General features: G+C 39.3%; 1 pseudogene; it reads left to right on the forward strand.

Annotated features, from left to right (window-relative positions):
* The first annotated feature begins 3,479 nt into the window (after positions 1-3,479).
* On the forward strand, positions 3,480-4,398 carry LOC103075086 (olfactory receptor 481-like; annotated as a pseudogene).
* The last annotated feature ends 1,329 nt before the right edge of the window (positions 4,399-5,727 follow it).

Below are 5,727 nucleotides of genomic sequence, written 5' to 3' on the forward strand. Positions count from 1 at the left end.
TAGGTTCATCAGTACCTTTTTTTTTTTTTTAGATTCCATATATATGAATTAGCATACAGTATTTGTTTTTCTCTTTCTGACTTACTTCACTCTGTATGACAGACTCTATGTCCATCCACCTCACTACAAATAACTCAATTTCGTTTCTTTTTATGGCTGAGTAATATTCCATTGTATATATGAGCCATAACTTCTTTAGCCATTCATTTGTCGATGGACACTTAGGTTGCTTCCATGTCCTGGCTATTGTAAACAGAGCTGCAATGAACATTGTGGTACATGACTCTTTTTAAATTATGGTTTTCTCAGGGTATATGCCCAGTAGTGGGATTGCTGGGCCATATGATAGTTCTATTTTTAGTTGTTTAAGGAACCTCCATACTGTTCTCCATAGTGGCTGTATCAATTTACATTCCCACCAACAGTGCTAGAGGGTACCTTTTACTCCACACCCTCTTCAGCATTTATTGTTTGTAGATTTTTTGATGATGGATATTCTGACAGGTGTGAGGTGATACCTCATTATAGTTTTGATTTGCATTTCTCTAATGGGGTTTAGAGACCATTTCACTAATCAGACCATTTCACTAATGGGTCTGATTAGTGATGTTGAGCATCCTTTCATGTGTTTGTTGGAAATCTGTATGCCTTCTTTGGAGAAATGTCTATTTATATCTTCCTCCAATTTTTGGACTGGGTTGTTTGTTTTTTTGATATTGAGTTGCATGAGCTGCTTGTAAATTTTGGAGATTAATCCTTTGTCAGTTGCTTCATTTGCAGATATTTTCTCCTGTTCTGAGGGCTGTCTTTTCATCTTGCTTTTGTTTTCCATTGCTGTGCAAAAGCTTTTAAGTTACATTAGGTCCCATTTGTTTCTGTTTTTATTTCCATTTCTTTAGGAGGTGGGTCAAAAAGGATCTTGCTGTGATATATGTCATAGACTGTTCTTCCTATGTTTTCCCCTAAGAGCTTTATAGTGTCTGGGCTTACATTTAGGTCTTTAATCCATTTTGAGTTTATTTTTGTGTATGGTGCTAGGGAGTGTTCTAATTTCACTCTTTTACATGTAGCTGTCCAGTTTTCCCAGCACCACTTATTAAAGAGGCTGTCTTTTCTCCACTGTATATTCTTGCCTCCTTTATCAAAAATAAGGTGACCGGGCTTCCCTGGTGGCGCAGTGGTTGAGAGTCCGCCTGCCAATGCAAGGGACACGGGTTTGTGTCCCGGTCCAGGAGGATCCCACATGCTGCGAAGTGGCTGGGCCCGTGAGCCATGGCCGCTGAGCCTGCGCGTCTGGAGCCTGTGCTCTGCAATGGGAGAGGCCACAACAGTGAGAGGCCCACGTACCGCAAAAAAAAAAATAATAATAATAATAAGGGGACCATATGTGTGTGGGTTTATCTCTGGGCTTTCCATCCTGTTCCATTGATCTATATTTCTGTTTTTGTGCCAGTACCATACTGTCTTGATTACTGTAGCTTTGTAGTATAGTCTGAAGTCAGAGAGCCTGATTCCTCCAGCTCCACTTTTCTTTCTCCAGATTGCTTTGGCTATTTGGGGTCTTTTGTGTTTCCATACAAATTGTGAGTTTTTTTGTACTAGTTCTGTGAAAAATGCCACTGGTAGTTTGAAAGGGATTGCATTGAATCTGTAGATTGCTTTGGGTAGTAGAATCATTTTCACAGTGTTGATTCTTCCAATTCAAGAACATGGTATATCTCTCCATCTGTCTGTATCATCTTTAATTTCTTTCATCAGTGTCTTATAATTTTCTGCATACAGGTCTTTTGTCTCCTTACGTAGGTTTATTCCTGGTATTTTATTCCTTTTGTTGCAATCGTCAATGGGAGTGTTTCCTTAATTTCTCTTTAATATTTTTCAGCATCAGTGTATAGGAATGCAAGAGATTTCTGTGCAGTAATTTTGTATCCTGCTACTTTACCAAATTCATTGATTAGCTCTAGTAGTTTTCTGGTAGCATCTTTAGGATTCTCTATGTATAGTATCATGTCATCTGCAAACAGTGACAGCTTTACTTCTTTTCTGATTTGGATTCCTTTTATTTGTTTTTCTTCTCTGATTGCTGTGGCTAAAACTTCCAAAACTATGTTGAACACAGTGGTGAGAGTGGGCAACCTAGTCTTGTTCCTGATCTTAGAGGAAATGGTTTCAGTTTTTCACCATTGAGAACAATGTCGGCTGTAGGTTTGCCAGGTATGGCCTTTATTTAGTTGAAGTAAGTTCCCTCTATGCCTACTTTCTGGAGGGTTTTTGGAATTTTGTCCAAAGCTTTTTCTGCATCTATTGAGATGATCATATGTTTTTTCTCCTTCAATTTGTTAATATAGTGTATCACATTGATTGATTTACATATACTGAAGAATCCTTGCATTCCTGGGATAAACCCCACTTGATCATGGTGTATGATCCTTTTAATGTGCTGTTGGATTCTGTTTGCTAGTATTTTGTTGAGGATTTTGCATCTATGTTCATCAGTGATACTGGCCTATAGTTTTCTTTCTTTGTGACATCTTTGTCTGGTTTTGGTATCAGAGTGATGGTGGCCTCGTAGAATGAGTTTGGGAGTGTTCCTCCCTCTGCTATATTTTGGAAGTGTTTGAGAAGGATATGTGTTAGCTCTTCTCTAAATGTTTGATAGAATTCGCCTGTAAAGCCATCTGGTCCTAGGCTTTTGTTTGTTGGAAAATTTTTTTGTTTTTTGCGGTACACAGGCCTCTCACTGTTGTGGCCTCTCCTGTTGCGGAGAACAGGCTCCGGATGCACAGGCTCAGCGGCCATGGCTCACACACCCAGCCGCTCCGCGGCATGTGGGATCTTCCTAGACTGGGGCGTGAACCTGCGTCCCCTGCACCGGCAGGTGGACTCTCAACCACTGCGCCACCAGGGAAGCCCCAATTTTTGCATTTTTATGATTAAACATACTCATTAATTTTTTGTTAGGTGAAAAGACTTCTTGATATTTTTTACATTTGTGTATTACTCTTTTGCTCTCATGTGGCTGGTATAATATACACATGTAGGCATTTTGTCAACGTATTCTAATATATACCTTACTCATGTATGACTATGAAATGTATTCTTTTGTTAGGTCTATACAGTACCTAAAGTATAATTAATAATACAATTGCTGTAAGTGTTCATTCAACAACCTGAATTGATCAAATGATACAAACGTGAGTGCTGTGTTCTGATCTGAGTCACTGGTCCCTTTGTGAGTATTTCTGGCCTTAAGGTAATGGACATTAACATTCTCAAATCATGCATAATATAAATACATTTGGAAACATTTCGTAAAGTGAAAGCATTAGACAAAAGTGAGGTCGATGTTTTGATTTTCTGATAGGTTGGCTGGTAAAGTAAATATATTAATTATGAGATCATTCAATTCATTTTAATATCCACTGGGTTTTATTTCAACAGGCATCATTCCAAATAAGATAGAGCTTGGAAACCACACAATGATGACAGAATTCATTATTTGGGGGTTAACAGAGAGTCCTATACTTTTTCCATTTTCTTTGTGGTTCTTCTTGGAATCTATGTTGCTACCATGTTGGGCAATACCAACATAATCATGTTAATCCAAAGAAGCCCTCAGCTTCACACCCCAATGTACCTTTTCCTCAGCCATTTGGTCTCTGTGGACCTTGGGTACTCCTCATCAGTCACACCTATTATGATTGTGAGTTTCCTAAAAGAAAGAACTACTATCCTGTCACTGGCTGCATAGCTCAGCTTGGCTCTGATGTTATCTCTGGAACAGGTGAGTGCTTCCTGTTGGCTGCCGTAGCCTATGATCATTATGTGTCCATCTGCTTCCCACTTCTCTACTCTACACACATGTCTCCCAGGGTCTGCATCATCTTACTGATTGCTTCCTATCTTGGAGGATGTGTGAATGCTTCATCATTTATCGGATGTTTATTGAGTCTGAGTTTCTGTGGACCAAATAAAATCAAGCATTTCTTCTGTGACCTGCCACCACTAGTGAAGCTTTCTTGTACCCATGTTTATTATGTTGCTGAAATATCTCCTGCCATCTCAGCTGGGTCAGTCACTGTAATCACACTGTTCACCAAAACAGTTTCATATCTGTACATCCTCCACTCAATCCTGAAGATACACTCTACAGAGGGAAGGCACAAGTCCTTCTCTACTTGCACTTCCCACCTCACTGCAGTTACTTTGTTTTCTGGGACAGTCACATTTGTTTACATCATACCGAAGTCGAGCCACTCACCTGAACATATTAAAGTGGTGTCTGTCTTCTGCACAGTGGTGATCCTCACGTTGAACCCTCTGATCTACAGTCTGAGGAACAAAGAGGTGAAAGAGGCCATGAGACAATTGATAGCTAGAATACATCAGTCATTTTGAAATGAATACGATGTGAATCCAGAAACTACAAAACAATAATTTCAGGAACATATGTGATGGGCGTTTATGTTGTCCATTAGTCTTATTTTATGTGAAGAACTATCTTAAATATAAAATACCTGAATGTCGATTAATGCCAACTTTAATTTATAATTTTCTAGAGTTACAAAGTATAGCATTTTCACAAAAATCTGCTGGGTTCAAATTAAGTGTGTATATTTCAGGATGAAGCTACCTGGAGAAACATAGTTTCACTTTTTCCTCTCCTCTGTTCATTATTTAGGGAGTCTGATTAGAGGGTGTTTTCTTTTTCTTCTGTTAAATTATACATTTAAAAAAATATCACCTTGTAAATTAACATCTCAGAAGGTATCATGAACTCAATTGGAAATGCAATTGATGCTGGTGTTGACAGGCCAGGTTACTTTCTATGGAAGACTTGGTGTCTCCTATACAAGGTTATCATTATCTTTGGAAATAGTGATGCTGGGATCTAGAAAAGTTTCATTCCCACCTAATGTAAGCCAGACCAAAATAATTCCACAGTATTGCCACCAGGAGACAAGATCCAGATAACAAAGAAGGAACTCTGAAGGCTTAGCCTTTGAGAGTTCCCTTAAGTTTTTCCTACTACTCAAAGGTTTGTTTGCAAAGGTTGGCTTGCAAAGGTTTGTCTTTGAACCTTTGCAGACAAGCCTTTGAGTAGTAGGAAAAACTACTGGGGAGTGGTGGTGCGGAGGGGGCTGAGGCACAGTGGAGCTTTCTTTCAGCAAGCTACCTGGTATTTCCAGGGCATAAAATTACAGATTAAGATGCTTAGGCTGATGCAGGCATGAAATATGCATGCCATCCTTCTTTGTAATATCTCTCAAGAAGGTGTTTATTGCTACCACTTCTGTCACTGCCTTATTCTAGGTGTGTAGCATAAGCCCTCACAGTTGGTTTTGTTTGTTTGTTTTGGTAAAGGCAAGTGTCAGATTTAAGCTTTAGTGACCGAGGCAGCCACTTCAGATATTTTGAATGAACATTGCCAGCCATACAACTAAAGAACCAGGCTGATCCCCACCCCCAAGCTCCTTAGATAACTGACCATTTGGACTACTTGTATTTTCTCTTCACTTGCTTTAAATTCCTGCTCTTATGTTTCAAAGTCACCAATAAAGAGTGAGCCCGTTAAACCCTAGGCTCCCATTCTCTATCCCAATAAAAGCAGAACCCTAAGATCTCTCTCTCTCTATCCCATGACCCTGTGCGACCCCAGGTGTGCTACATGATTTCTAGGACTTGTAAGTAACAAGCTTTGTCTCTTTCAAAGTTTCCTGATGGTTA

This window comes from Lipotes vexillifer, unplaced genomic scaffold (genome assembly GCF_000442215.2).
Source record: "Lipotes vexillifer unplaced genomic scaffold, Lipotes_vexillifer_v1.1 scaffold61, whole genome shotgun sequence".
In the NCBI taxonomy this organism is placed as follows: Eukaryota; Metazoa; Chordata; class Mammalia; order Artiodactyla; family Lipotidae; genus Lipotes; species Lipotes vexillifer.